Source organism: Phalacrocorax carbo, chromosome 1, assembly GCF_963921805.1.
Source record: "Phalacrocorax carbo chromosome 1, bPhaCar2.1, whole genome shotgun sequence".
Taxonomy (NCBI): domain Eukaryota; kingdom Metazoa; phylum Chordata; class Aves; order Suliformes; family Phalacrocoracidae; genus Phalacrocorax; species Phalacrocorax carbo.
This window is the reverse complement of record NC_087513.1, coordinates 102,580,097-102,596,379: the sequence shown is the minus strand read 5'-3', so window position 1 is coordinate 102,596,379 and position 16,283 is coordinate 102,580,097. Positions and strand designations below refer to the sequence as shown.

General features: G+C 39.4%; 2 long non-coding RNA genes across 3 annotated transcripts in view; both read right to left on the bottom strand.

Moving 5' to 3' along the window:
- LOC135316371 (uncharacterized) overlaps positions 1–16,283 on the bottom strand; it is a 59,608-nt gene that overhangs the window by 42,144 nt on the left and 1,181 nt on the right. The window lies entirely within an intron of this gene.
- LOC135316368 (uncharacterized) lies at positions 1,240–16,089 on the bottom strand. 2 transcript variants are annotated; one of them, XR_010375733.1, is made up of 6 exons: positions 13,583–16,089; positions 13,204–13,341; positions 12,123–12,204; positions 4,365–4,502; positions 2,683–2,773; positions 1,240–1,811 (listed from the first exon to the last, which is right to left on the bottom strand). It is a non-coding gene; the product is annotated as an uncharacterized LOC135316368 (long non-coding RNA). The 2 variants fall into 2 exon arrangements; XR_010375730.1 differs by lacking the exon at positions 1,240–1,811 and having other exon boundaries at positions 2,682–2,773; positions 13,583–16,088.

Sequence of the window (16,283 nt, the reverse complement as noted above, 5' to 3'; positions counted from 1 at the left end):
AGCTGCTGGGCTACAAATGAATAAAATGGCAGATACACACATATATAAAAAGAGAGACCCATCAAATGTGATCCTCCCTCTCCAATGGCAGTTTGAATGCCATCAACTTAGTTTAAATTTTAATTAGATTTTACTGTAACAAATACCATCAACTGTGCTACAGCATGCATACATGAGTAGTGCTGCCAAGACTGCTAATAAAATATGATGTCTCTTCACAATTTAGATAATCACAAATCTGCCCTTTTCTTTCAGCCAAAAGCCATTCTTAAAATTCAGAACGATAGGTTGGTTTAGGTTAAATAGTCAAGATAATTGCAGAAACAGCTCACTTCTCCCACAGATGGGGGGGGGGGGGAAAGATACAATGACCATCCCTCAACAGAAAATCCTATTTATTATTTCTTAGGACATTTGTCCAAATTCTGGAATGCAGCTTTATGATGCCTTTTTTTTTTTTACTATGCCATTACATCATCTTTCACACAGTGTTTTGAAACATGTACTCGTTAGACACTTTTGTGCTCTATACAGGCTATATATGCAAGATTTTAACTGCACATCATAAATTAATTAATAACGGTAGACTAACACCAAGAGCCAAAAATCAGTTCCCACAAAATACTATTTTCTCAAAGAAGTTAATGACACCCCTTTATACAAGACATCAGACTACCAGAGATTATATTTTTACCCTGAAAAAAAGATTGTTTAGAATACCTATGGGTTTTTTTTATACATTCAGCTCCTCAATGTGATGATTCACTCTGTACAAGATATCTGAATTTAAAAAAATGAATTGATTCGGATGTGTTACCCAGTCATAGAACTGGACCTCATGCCTTTCTTTATGGCAAGGAGACACTTTGTTTCAGATTCATATATCTGCATTGAAATAGTTTTATTTTGCAAATTTTCTGAAGTTCTCATTCTTCAAATGCCATACAGATCCTTCATATAAGGGCAATTCTTTCCAGATAATGTTTGCTACTTTCATGTCTCTACTTCAGAGTACACATTTTTGTTGCCCACTAAATGCTAAAGTGATATACTCTCCTTCCAGATGATTAAGAAAATGTACATCTAGTTGCAAGCTGTCATATAATAGCTGCTTGATGCAACCAATATCAACATCAAGGACATTTTGTATGCTAATGAGAAGAGTTTTTTTGGTAATACAATCACTTGTAAATTGAAGATGACATCACAATACAAAACACTAAGTGGTTAAATTTAGGACTATTTAAGTTTAAAGTATAATATTTGTTCAAAGAAGAAAATTGGTTTATTTTATTGAATGCATATAGCTAAAAAGGAGTTGGGTGTTTGTTTTGTTTTTAATTCATCCTATTAAAACTTTTCTGGAGCTGAGTTAATGTCTCAGGTGAGGTAAAACTCTAAAGATGTTCTTACACCTTCCTGACCAAAAGACAAAAACAAAGGAACTAGAAAGTTGACATGTTGTAACCCTCCTACATGTTCTTGAGCTGGAACCACCGAAGAAACCATCCCATGACACTCTGAGCAAAAGAAAAGTTGACAGTGGTACTGAACTGAAGCAGTATTGAAAGAAATGGTTTTCCACCTACTAAGAGATCTTGAACCAGAAGAATATGTATTCATCTGAATATGGGCATTTCTGCACTACGGCTAATAATTCAGGGACAATCATGAGATGGAGTTTCTAAAAGCACAGCGATTCATTTATTTATCAGCAATTTTTATTTATTTTAAGCACACTGAAGTTCTGTTAAAACTTAAAATGCTAGCATGTTGTCCTGGCACAGACCAGACTGTTCAGGCTATGTTTCCTGAAAGAAAGATGTGAATTTATCTTGTTAAAAGGCACAAAATAGTAGAATTTAATTTGAATGCAAGTGTGTTAATACCAGTTGGTTACTTGTTTCAGTATGAGAATCTGAGGAGCAATTTTTAAGCAACAAAGTTTAAATACTTTTGTTAGCTTTGCAGGCTGTAATTGAGATCACTACCTTTTCCCATTGATGCAGTCTTTTACTGATAGAAATAGATTCACTAATGCTTAAATAGAAATCCTTTGCCAACACATAAGCTGATTCAGTTATCCTTAATATATGTCTATAGATGGGAGTACAGCTTGGTCTTATTTTACTTTAGTGAGAGTATTCCTTCAGGTACAAACTTTTTGCACTGATAAGAACAGGAACGTTTTAGCATTTGTTAACTATGCTTTCCTGAGATGATTAATAACTTTCATAACCACACATGTGGCTGATAGATGTCTACACAGATCTGCTTTTCTTTAGCAGGATGGAAAACACTGAGAATTACCCAGTAAAAAGCTTTGAAGCATTCACTGGATAAAAACAGATGACTGAGCAAGTAAGAACAAGCAGACAAGGATACAGTAAAACTCAAACGTCATACAAATAGTTTTTGTGACTATATTTAGCAAAAGAGTGCCAAGAATCCTCCATTTTTCCTTGTAAGGCTTCCCATTATTCCTGTCCCAATATTAATACCCTTTTACAGGTACTGAGAGCTTTGATATGAAAACTTAGATCCAAAAAGCCGAGTCCAAACACTGTGAGATTCACTGTTTCTCAATTAGCTTTGGAACTTCAAGACAAATTAAATTTAGGTTTTTTTTTCCACTTGCAGAAGAATTTTTAAAAATAAAACATTCACAAAACAAAGCCTCACAACTTTCCAGATGTGCTCATCTCCAGAGAATTCGCTGAGTAACCGAAGGACAAGAATCTCTTCCAGCTTACATCAATACAAATTAGGACAACTGAAATTAAACCAAATGACAGAATTGTAACAATGGCATAAATGACAAAAGGGTGTTAATTTTATTGCCTACAGCTTTCAGAAAACTGTAGCAAATACAAGAAAAACAGAATGTGTGAAAAGCCCTGCATAATCCTTCATCTTCCCACCAGCTGAGGGTGGAATCTCAGCAGTGCTCTGCAAGTGAGCTGTGCATCATCTATTACTCCAGCGCTTTAGAAAATCCACACATCTTGAAACATGCAATATCTCAGATGCTAGCGATTAAAACAGAAAAGTGGTTGGTCCAGATCTCTGTGGGCATTAAAATGTGCATTTATCTAGGCAGGTTAACTCTAGGCAGATAACTCTCTCTCAGGCTGGGTGAAGGTAGCATAGGGTTAAGAAAAAGTTTAACAGCCATGTTATATTTGAGCAATCATTGTAATGCCAGCGCTCTGGGCAATGACAATCTGTTAGCTCTTTTCTAAACACAGTACAAGCATTTGTAATGCAAATGTTAGCGCACTGAATATATGGCAGTGTTTCTACACTCATTCATACCAGGGAGGGGAAGAATCATGTGGCCCCATCCTCCCCCTCCCAGCAGACAGCTCTTTATAGCTCTTGTTTACTTCCCTGTGTTTTCTCTAACCTAGTTTTAAACATCGTTAAGCGCAGAGATTGTTGTTCAGGACTGGTTATAGTATTTGTTAGCCTTGCTCCTCCTTCCCAGCATATAGCGGATCGATGTATACAGTGAATAAACTTGACTCCCCTTTCACATGATTTTTAATGCTGTTTTGTTGAGCTGCATTGGTGGCACCCCGAGTTTCGCCCTCTATAAACAATCTACCTTTTTAGAAAACGGGAACAGAAGTAATAGCCAAGCTTTCTGAGAAATTTATAGCTCTATTTCCTTGAAATCTATGCACTTAGTAAAGTACTTCAAAAAAACTGGGAAACTGAGTCTCCAACTGAGAAAGGTTCAAGGTTAAAGAAGAGTGGTATGAAGGAAAATTATTCCTGTTGGATGCTGCCATTCAGTAGCTGCAGAGAACATATAGATACATAATATGCATACAGCTCTTTGTGTGCAGGTGTGCAACACCACCTTATAACACTGGTTTGCAATTGGTTTTTTTTGGAAGCCACCATAAGAATTTTACCGCAGCAGTGTGAATACCAGCAAAACTAATTTAAGCCCACTGCAGAGCTTATTTTTCTGACTGAATTTTCACAGACCTGTTAGAAATAGACCTTAAGTTTGCTGAGGGCTCTGTAGAACAAGTTGGAAACTGCTGATTAGTTTTTTTCTTACAAAATCACTCCAGTGACAGCTCACCATGCAGGTAAATTGAAAGATTTTTCTTCTCACTTTCCATTGTCCTTGATGAAAATAAACAAATAAAACAACTAACCTGACAGGAATAAAAGGAAAAAGCTGGCTACCCACCCTGGAAGAAATTAGCAGAGAGAAATATATCACACAGTACATCAGCTGCATTCAACAGATTAAACAAGATCTGATGGCCAAAAACACAAATGAGAAACTGAATTTTCAATTTCTTTTTCCTTCCATTCAAATGCATACATGAAAACCAGAAACTCACCAAATGTTCAAGGAGACAGCTAAATTCTGCCAAGGTAGACATCTCTGTCAGACCACTAAGTATGAAATGGAATTTTAGGAGGGCTTTTTGGCACAAGTGCTGAGATACAGTAGAGTTCATGGCTTCTCACCTCTAGACCTACAGAGAAATGCAAATAGTGATAAATGTTGTGACTTAAAAATTACCCTGGAGCACCTGCCATGACACACATACTAGCTGAAGGACACACTAGAAGAAGGTGCTAAGTGCTCTGCATGGAAGGTGAACTTCTGTATAGTTAAGATGCCTACAAAAGGCATGCAGGAAGGGCTAGGGAATACAGTATAGGCAAGAAAGGTGGAGAACTGCTCATGCTCTGTCCCAATGTTGAGTAGCAGAAGAGATTCCTATGACAATTTGTGTATTTATTTATTTGTAAAGCAGTAGGACCTCACAATCCCATTGAATTACTATGATTTCATTGCACTAAGCACTGCATAAATAAAAAGCAAAACAGCGATGAGTAGAGCTTTACCTGATACACTAACTCATGCCACTACTGAATGTTGTTTTATTTCTATCTCCATGTATTTACTTATTCAAGAAATCTGCTTCTAAACATGAAGACAGAAAGCATGAAGACATGTGAATACATTTTCAACAGTGTCTAGCACCAGAGCTATGAACAAGATCTGAAGTATTTAACAGCGAAGGCTACAGTTACATGGATAAAATATTCTAACATGGACCTAGTTAAAGCAGCAAAAAGTTCCCATTTTCACTTCAAATCAGGAATAAGCAAATATCTACCATCACACCATCGGACTGAACAGCTATTTGTGTTGATACAGTAAATGAACAATTTGAATACAGACAAGTCTTGTGTAACGGCACATCACCTGTCCCAATAGATTGATGCCCTTAAATCAAGAGGATTATTTTGAAAATCCAATATTTCATGTAGAGGGCTTCAATGATTAAATGAAGCCGTATTTCTCAAATTCTCTCATTTACAATCAATGACCCACAGAAACAGTCTTGATTTTGTTCAAACCGACCCCCAAGCATGCAAATAATTGAGAATCAGTACCCTTCACCTACCTGGCTATACAACAGAGAACATGAAAACAAAATCAAAATAACAAACTGCCCCTCTAGAACATGGGTCAGAGCAAGTCATTTAACTTTGTACTTTATCGGGTAAAATAGTTGAACTGTCAAAAACTACCTCAGAGGAAAAGACATTTTAGGATTGATGTCGTGGCAACTTCCCTTATATATATTCCTAAATGTATAAAACAATTCCATTTTTACTGTAAACAAATAAAATTATTAACACTTAAAAACAACAAGGTTTTTATTTGTTCCCTATAGTTAGTTATTTAAAGACACTACCATGATTTCTTAGGGGAAAGAAAAATCCCAACCAAATAAAGAAGATACAACTGCACTTAGCATATTGATGAAATCAGAAGGGAAGTCCTACTGAAGGACTAACTCTCCTTAATGCCCTTATTTTCCGTTCATTATGCCATCGATGTCCCATGACAACAACATTAATTTGACATGGATGAGTTATGACCCACTGTTTCTTGCACAACTCTCAAGAAGCCCAAGGCAATGTTTTCTACTTTGGGTATTGGGGCCAGAAAGACCGTGCATAAAACCACTGCAGTAGGAGCAATTAAGCTACAGGTTGTTTTGCTGTAAGCAGTTAACCAGCTGTGCCTAATAAATTATTTGATTATACAACATCCTATAGTTTTGACATCGATTGTAACCATGCATAAAACTAACGTTCAGTGATTTTGTATATTTGCTTGTGTGATTATATCATTAATTCCTCCTGGCGCTCATTAGCGCACCTTGGCAATCCAGCACTATCAGGTTTTCCATACAAATGGTCAGCACGCTCACAGCACTTCAGAAACACGGACTAATAAAATACAACCATCCTGAGAAGGAAGTGGGATATGACTGCTATTCCTATTTGCTGATGAGAAACAGACCTGTGCAAGGCCACTCACAGAGCAGAAAAGAATGAAAGAGTAAGACTGACGCATGCATATGTCAGATGTGTGTATATATACAACAGACATACACACAAGTACGTACACATACATGAAGAAAGCAAAATTCAGTAGAGGTATCCAAGAAACTCCTTAACTAGAAGCCTGATATATATTTTTATGTGTATAATTTATCATGGTAATGTACATACTGCATTTCTGGCACCTGTACTACTTTGCTGAGCGACTCTCCATCACCTCCACCACTTTATTCTTGGTAGCTGTAATGATGGACATCACATTTCCCAGTCCCACACGAACTCTGTACTACGCTGCCCTCTCACAAAAGAAAAGGGATTTGTTCTGATGAGAAAGCTAGATTACAATGTCTTTCACAAACTTGAATTAAAACAAGCACTGTGAAACAGACTTCACAGCCACTGCAGATCTGAACAGCTGTCCCCTTTGACCACATCCATTTCCTAAAAAATGCTGGCACATGAGTCCACAGAGGACAGCCATCTTCTCATGTGATCACACAGAACCATGGGCTGCTGTAACTGTTCTCTAGCTAACAGTTTCAGTGCTCCAGTGAGGACCCAGAAACTGTCAAGATGACTCAGAGGACCATCACATATCACATGTAACAAAGCAGTGAGATAAGCACGTCTCAAAAAAATGCAGACAGCAATTCATAAACTATTAAATGGAAGATTATGAATAACGAATAGATGAATGTAAATTCAGTTCTCCGTGGATAATGCATGTACAAAAATGCTAATTTTTCAGGCTAAATTATTCACAACGAATGAGTCAATCAGCCCTATTCCCTCATAGACCACTATTTCCGGAAGCTATTTATAAGTGAGACAAAATGAGCGTGCTTGTATCATCTACTTCTGTACAGGAGGAAAGTGCATGATAATCCTCTTCCTATTCCCTTTATTAAGGCATTCCATGAACATGAATGGCAACAATGAACACAAGAACCAGCTGTAATTGTTACTTCTATGAGAGCTAAATTGCGAATTGGTGGATTTGCCTAACATTACAAATTTCAGTAGCTCTGATCAGGCACTTAATAACAAAATACCTCATTTATTAAGTGATGTAGTCAGCAGAACTCTGAACAAAACAGCCCATTTCAGAATTCTGTTCACCATCATGTGAAATACCCATTGTACAGGGACTATTCCTAACACCAAAATATCGGTAATTCCCAGGAGCAGTTACGATCAGAACCCGCTATTGCCAAAGAGGCACATCACACAGAGCTGCTCTTCTCCAATTTCCCAGCCAGCTGTACTTCCCCGAACCACAGGATCCCCTCCTACATGGAGGAACTGGGCTCTCTTGGGCAGCAGAGATAAAAAAGCAGATGAGTTTCCCCTCTGCTCCACAAATAAGACTTCAGCGTACTAGTGTTTCCTGTGCACTATATAAACAGCAAAAATAGTCACCAAGTCTTCCTTCTCAGCAGAGTAGCCGTATCTCTGATTCATTTCCAAAACCAAAGCAAGTCCTGATAAAAGGACTTTTCTGGGGAAAGAAGGATCAAGCACTTGCGCACAAGCTTGCACACAGGTTCAGAAGAACTTTGCTGAACTGGGACGTCAAAGCCACCTGTGGTTCACGCTCTCCCTCTAACTTTGGGCCAAGACCCATAACTGTCACACACACATTTTTAGCAATTATAGCCATATCGGAATCAAGGAGTAACTTAATTTAGTGATACTATTTTACAAGGAAACAGTTGCTACATTGCTCGCTTCAACAACTTGATACAAGTTAAGGAAAAAAAGCCACCATAGAGACATTTTTCCAGATACAATTTAAAGGTTAAGCCAGACAAGTCCCCTGAACAGGGATCTAATTAGATCCAAAGGCTCAGCTCAGGAGGCTTGATGTTGTATGAGCAAAGGAGAGGCTGCTCAACATTGCTTCCGTCAGCGACAGCTAAGTCTCCCAGAAGGCTACAGACACTTGCATGTGAATCCTGGCTACCTCATTTACCCATGAAACATCCCAATTAACTTATAAAGGGATTATCCATATGAATTCTCACTGAAATTAATGTGGCCAAACATCTTTCCTGGCTTTGTAGAACTGAATCTTCATTTGCATGTGGCTGAGCTCCCACCCCGCCATCCCTGGAAATGGCACATATTTCACCCTAGCTGTATAAAGTGACGATGGAATTAAAGTGCTAAGAAAGAAATTGTTAAGCATGATGTAAAAACGGTGTTTGAACTACGCTAAAATAAATGGCATGCCTTTTTAAACAGTGAAAACAACATTGGTCTATTTTTTTTTCAATACTGATTCACACATAGGCAACAAAGAGAACATAGATTCAACTAAAATCAAACGAGATAAGAAACTGCTTCCAGAGTTGGTGCTGAAAACAAAGCACGCACAAGGGTCTACTGTGCTCCACTCTTGCAAGGCATAAACAGGGTCTGCAATAAACTGCTTGATGCTGCCTTGCTGGTCATAAAGCTATGAAAAAAGGGGTATGCCATTTTTTATAACACTTTAGGGCCCAATGCAATATAAAATATATCTGGCTTTCTGGCAGTATATGCTTTGGGAGCAGATTCTAGTGACTTTTATATACACTTTGTGATACAGGAACTGAACATATTTTTTGTTGGATTGGACCATTATCTAGCTACAGCTATTCTCAAAGGACAGCATAAGTGACAAGCATTCTCAACCCCAGTGAAAATATAAATCATTAACAAAAAGATCAAGACAAGAAATCCTTGATTTGACATTTCCAGTGTTAATATTCCTTTTATACTTAAAATAAACATCTTTTCTAAAAATATCAAAATGACTTTGTGTTCATGTGGATGCCAGAATACCATCACAACTCCAGTAAATAAATGTATGCTTCTTCTCACAGCTATCAGAAGACTGAATAACAAATGTTTTAAAGCATTGCAAAATCATCATAAATAAAAAAATTTTTGCCTTCTTAATGGATGAGGAAGATCACGCACTTCATTTAGAACAAAATTAATATTAAAGTATTTCAATTTATCAAACCTTTAAAAAATAACCCCTCCATAAATATAATTACAAAAATGCTAAAAAAAAAGAAACAGAATTGCACATATTAAGGATGCACCCTTTCATTTACCTAAGGCTCTGTCCTTGGTTTTCTTTCCCTCTATTGTTTCTGGAGTCTCATTCATTAGTACCAAACCTCCACTATGACTCTTGTTCTAATAACTTATAGCTCTGCTGCCCTACTCCAGACTTCTATTTGAATTGAAATGTCAGTCTCTTTGTCCACCATTGGTTTATAGACATTCAGCTCCATAGGACAGTGCTTCCGACCTTCTTCCTTTCCTCATCAACACGGTCACCACCACCTTCACTTCCATTACTGAGAGTGGTCAGCTGAGTGTCATCTCTAGATGCTCATTGTTTTAGCTGTATAAAAGTCTTATCAATCCCTCTACAGAGCAGCTCTGCTAGACCAGCCTTTCCTATCGAGTCACAAAGCTGAAGCTTTAGACCAGAAGATACTCATTACTGTGGTGCAAGATGAGCGCAACATCTTTCTTCACACCCCTGGAGAATCCAGCCTGGCTCCTTCAAAATGTTTTGTAGAGGCCATCTTCTTAGTTCATTACTTCCATCACATTGCCGTCGTCATCGCCCCCACCAAGTGGTTCCTTCAGTTATTTGCCACAAGCAGTGCATCTCTATTCAAGGCCTTCCCTGACCTATCCCAGCCTCTATACCTCCTCCATACCACCTCACGGCCACAGTCCACGCTGACTCCTTACTTCAGCTCTCATTAACTCTAGCTTTTAGCAACCAATTAGTAATTTTGCTTATGAACAACCATCCTTTGTCTTCTCCTGGCCTCATCACTGTTGGAAGGACTTCCTCACAAACTGACACCAAGGTCTTTTTTCAAATGCTTAACATCTTTTTACCTTGACACCTATGCACAGATAGTATGTGAGGAAACTTCTAGTTTCTTTGCACTGTCCAGTCTGTTGACATCCACATATTATTTCCTATTATACTGGGACAACATGTTCTTTGGGGGGGTGGAGTGGTTTTGTTTCACCTCTAGTCCATTCCTAGCCCAAAGCAGTCATGTTCCTAGATAACAATGTAACACAAATAATGAACAACCACCCCCTTAAACTGAATTTCCTAGGTTTATAATCCACTATTTTAAAACAACTCTGTGTTTTACCTGATAAAAAAAATGTACACACATTCTCAAATCTGAACAGGTCTAGATATGTTAAATCTTGGTGTGTACCGAATTCCAGCTAAGTGAAGTATAACAACTTTACCATTAATGCAGCATTTCGCCTGGGCAATATAAACTAAATTTTATCTAAGATACACATAGGAAGTACAAACAATAACATTACCAAAAAGGTCTTCCCTTTAGGATCAGTAGATTGGGTTAAGGGCAAATTATTTGAAAACAAGTTACTAAGGCAATATTCAATCAAAATGACTACTATCAGCCATAAACATACGGGACCCTCTAACTACCCAAGGTAATAAGTCTTGTATATTATTGCTGGGAATTCTTTCAAAGCCCAAATCATTTTTAGTTTGGAAAGCTCTCTAATTTATTTTCCATGGTTGGGAGGAATCTGCTGCTAAACTAAAAATACAGTTTTACCCCCCATTATCTCTGCACATAAAGAGTCACAGAGCTTCGGGCTAGAATTAACATGAGATAGGCTATTACGACTGTAAGAACATTTAGCAGTCCCTGTTGACTTTGCAGATTGTAATAATAAATATCCTCCCCATAATCTCTTGCCCTTTTTTCTAAACTTGATGCCTTGAGGAGTTCTTGAAGCTTGTGATAAAATGCTAACAGTATTTACCTATTTGGTTGCTAGCCCGGATTTCCTTTTCTCCTTGGGCAAAGACATTTAAAGATACAATATTTGCAAGCAAATGCTTTTAAAAGTATAACCCTTGATTTCATGAATGCCCTACAGAAATATGATGTCCTACTGTACTTGATTACTGAAGCAAAACTAAATCTATGTGTACAGAGTAATGGCACTATTTTATAATGAAGTGTTCTCTCTTCCACCAAGGAAGAACCTTGCAATCAGATGTGAAGGTTATAAAAGATGTAGTCTGCAACTCAAAAGTACCTTATTATTGCCAATCAAGGTAATAATTAAAACACTATTTCTGTAAGGAGGGGTTAGGCATTTAGAAGGTTTCACAAAGCACTGAACTTCATGCACATATTAAATGGAGCAAAGGACTTATACTTTATTAGGAAGATGCTGAAAGTGACTGAAACTAAGGTGTAATCTTGCACACATAAGTATCTTACTTTGATAGGCTCTTTCCATGCAACAGAAAAAAACTTACTTGCCTAGTTACTCACATATATTAAGGATGGTTGGAGGTTTTTATTTTGTTTTGGTTTTTGTTTGTTTCACCCTGAATTGTTTGCAAATACATCCAGTAGTAAGAAATTAAGATGAAGAAAACATCCTTTAAATGTTCAGATTTCCAGTACACTAAAAGCTCTTCAGCAAACTTTACAGTAGCATTTCATATTTAAGATACTAGAGTTTTTCTTCAACTCATTCTTTCCAGTTTTTCCTTACCCAGAAGCCTGTCAAGTGAATTCAGGGGATTATCAGGTAAAATATGCACATCACAAAGCCCCTCTCACATAAAAAGACAATTTCGTTCTCCACAGATGTCACGCAGCCCTCAAAAGAACAAATTAAATCAAACCATGCTTCCGCACCTAAATGTGTGTTTCCCTCTAGCCTGTACACCTTGTATGCTGTAAGGAATAGATGAGTGACGATCTATTGGCAATTGATCCTCTGTAGACAAAGAAAACCAGAAACAATTAAGTTTAAGACCAACAATACACCCTCTCTGCTTCACATACATGCCCAATTCAACTTAAATTGTGAACAGATGGGAAGCAAGACATTCACTCATATTTCAGATCCACCGCATTCCTCAATATTTTCTTAAATTCATGAAAAATATCTTTTTTTAAATGAAAATGTTTAGAATTATAAACTATTTCCAAATATATAATCCACTGATTGTTCTGTAGCTCACTGACTTGATTCCCATTGCAACCTCATTTATTTTGGTGTTATTCTTACCTGACCGCAATTCACTACTGCCATTCTTTGCAGACTGTTAAATAATTTTCCCTTATGAAATTTGTCTTATAATTTTACTTCCAGTGTTTCTAATGGTTATTCCATACTTGTATATTTGCTAGATGTGACTCCCCCTTTCCTCCTATGAATTAAGTATTTTTCAGTTCTCATGTGCTTTCTGCAAAAGTTGCTGGAAAGTTATCTAATCTGCAAGGTGAGGGAGAGATACCCTGTATAAAACCCTTTTTTATACCTGTACATATAAATAAACAATTTCATTTTGAACAAAGCAGAGAAAATGAATTTCGGAACCATGGTACTGGAGGGAACCTCCAGCGCCTTACAGCTCCATCATTTCCACTGCTCTTCTCCACCCTCTTTATCCTCACATCTAGGCCTTTCTTCATCTATTCCTAGTGTTTCTAACCATTTATTCTCCTTCACAAATTGCCGCACACACCTTTTGTGATGACCACCGATCCTCCCCTGCCCCTTTCCATTTCACCTTCTCCCCAGTGTCTCACATTCTGTGCCCAACAGAGCACGTTGCCATCACCTCTCTGCCCTGGAGAGCACGCTCCAATTTCCAACTACCATTCCCGAAGTATGTAATCAGAGAACATTACGACATACACACAGGCTTCAGCAGAGCCATATATTTTAACACAGCCATAGCACTCAGCCTGTGCCACAGCAGGTTCTTACTCAGGAAAGAAATGCAGGTGTTGAGCTGAACTGCAGCCTGAGCTTCTAAATGGTCTGCCACTCTCCCAACGCCTTTTCCTTTCTGTCTCCATCCTAACTCAGCCCGCTTTCGTAGGACAAGATGTAAGGTCATGTAGCCTGTAAAGCAAGATGTCAAAATCTCACACGTGTAAGTGCCATGTCATTCGATTTCAGTGGAGCTTCTCCAGGATAAATTAAAGCATTAGCAAGTCTTTGCAGGATTTGGAAGATGGCCAGCTGCTGAGGCCTCAAAGACACTTTATTTTACACGTTAAGAGCTGTGCATTTCATATAACAATACATATATACCAGTCTTTGATCATTTATCTCCTTCAGACTCCTGTAATTTTCAACTTACCCACTCCATTCTTTACTACATGTGGCCTCATTTAATTTCCTTATAACTGCAGATGAGAAATTAGGCAGGCCCAGAATAGATCAGAGTACTGAATTTGGGTTGTTATCCACAAGGCATCCCAAGACAGTCTGCCTTAGCTTGTCAGCTAAAGTTCCCTCATCCTAGAAAGGGAGATAAGGAAGACTAATAACTTTCATTAGACCAGCTGATATAGCCAGAAAACTTGAAAAGATTTAAAGCATAACCTTGAGTTTCTTCAAGACTCACATGCCAGAAAGCTCACCTCTCCTTGTTCTCCTGCAAGTGCATCAGAAAAGTATTTTTGCAAATCAGCCACTATCTCTACTATTCTAGAAAGAGCTGATTTGCAAGCATCTCTTCAGAGCAGCCATTTCATCTGAGCACCTGAACATGATTAACATCAAGCAGACTGAACATAGTCACCTGGTTTAAATTAGCAATATGCTTAAATACTCCAATGGACTAAAGCTAGAGTAGCTTATGTATTTAAAAACAACCTCCACCTTTTTCTAAGTACAACTCTGGAACACTGATGACATTTCCTGCAATTAATCTGTTTTTCTTATCCAAATTACTTTTTATACTTTGATTTGAATGTGCTCAATTTCAAATTAATACAGGATATTGTATTATCTTTCTGAACCAGTTCTTGTGTCCCGCTTTACTCAATGTCCAACAGAAAATACAGTCCCTGCTTCTGTTTGCTACTGATATTTGCATACAGTCACTAAATCAAGGTTATTTATTCCATCTGGTTGATTTTTAAAGTTTGTTCATAGCATAAAGGACTACAATATTCTTTTTATATTTTGTTTTGCAAATAGATCCTGAAACAAGACATAGAGAATCTGAAAGAAACACTGACATTTAAGCATTATTCTTTTAAAAGATAAATTCAAGGGTTTCTCTTGTCCTATCACTACTACCAAAAAATTCAAATCAAGTACAGGACAGCACCCCAGCAGCCAGGCTTACAGCATAAAAAAAGTAAGTCTTGGCAAGCAATAGCTCCGACATGCTTTATTTATTGCAACCATGAAGCCTATTACCGACATCTTGGTTTACCTCATTGCAAATAAACATTCATGAAGAAATATTGTGGAAAAAATGCTCTCCTGGTCTCATAGCTAATTAGTGCAATTTTAAGAGTACCCCATAGTTAAGCTGCCCGGCCTGTCTCTCAAGGAAAGCGGGGAACTGAATCTAAATTACAAGCGCTCTCCTCCCCTTCATCTGTGCATTTTCAAAGCCAGGATTTCAGTTTTGCTTACTAACTCATCTCTGACTGATCTGACCTGAGAGACAGTAGAGACATACAGGAATAAACTTGCAAAGTCTATTTTATTAAACTTATCTCTCAGTGAATTGCTAAACTTCCATAGTACCTATGTCATTCACACGTGATCTGAATTTCGGTCTGGCACAATCGGTACAAAATAACCAAAGGGCCATATGAAAAACAATAAAAACTTGCTATTTGCAATAAAGTGACTATTTTCAGAAAATCAAGAAATACTGACACCAAATACATAGTTTGTATCTCCCTCTATCCACATATACCTTTACACTGCTATTGTAATAGTCTGATACATTGTTTTTTCCACGCAAGGCCATAAAAGCATGGTTTATTAGGGTACTGCCACCATAAACTTACAATTCTTCCTCAGGTTAAATTTATACCTAGCTATCAAAATGCATTACTACATTACAATCACTTGTTTTTCCTTGCAAATTAACATAACCCCCCACAGCACTTCAAAGTAAGTGAAGGTGTGCCTAGCTAGCATTCAAACGGGTAGCTCCGTATTTTCTGCTAGAGCTCCTTCTCTGTTTTCTAAGGTCACGATACGCATGTAGATAATTGCCAGTGATGAAACCCCAGCTACGTTATAAGCCGCCTTATTAAAAATTAAGGATTGTAATTAGACCCTGAAAACCGAGAAAATTATTATTGCCATTTTCCTACTCCCGCACCTCGCGCGCCCCGGCAGCTGCGACCCGCGGGCAAAGGCTTAGCTGGGGAGGCGGCTGCGTGACCCTTCCCCAGGCAGGGCGAGGGTTCAGCGCCGGCAGGCGCCTCAGCGGGGCCCGGCGCTGCCCCCGCAGCGGCCGCAGCCCACCCGCGCCTCGGTCAGCGCCACGCGCGCGCTGCGGCCCCGCGCCCCCCGCCAGGAAACGGCCCCCCGCGCCTGCCGATGCGCGGCCTGAGCCCGAGTCCCTCCGGCTGCCCACGCAGCAAGTGGCCCGGGGAGGGGCGGCGCGGGAGCTGAGCCCCGAGAGCACCACGTTGCTGAATGTACTTAGTTCTTAATAATTTGAGGCACAGGAAGAAAAGCTGAACCATTTATCGGTGCGCGGGGCGGGAAGCCACGCAGGCCCGGCCCGCCGCGCCCGCACTCCGCCGCCGGCCGGGCTTCCCCAGCCCCCCCGGAGCGGGTCCCAGGCCCGCCCGTGTCCCGTCACCACCCGCCGCCCGGGACGGTCGCCGGCGCCCCCCCCCTCCCGCCGCTCGGTCCGACCAAACTCGGCCGCGGAGGGACACCCGGCAGGGAGGTGCTGCCGCTGGCCCGCCCCGGGCACCGACTCCTCCAGGGGCAGAAGCGCCACCGCCGCAGCCACCCCCACTACCCCCCGCGGGAAGCGTGGCCCGGGCCCCTCACGGTTAGCGGCCACCCCCAGC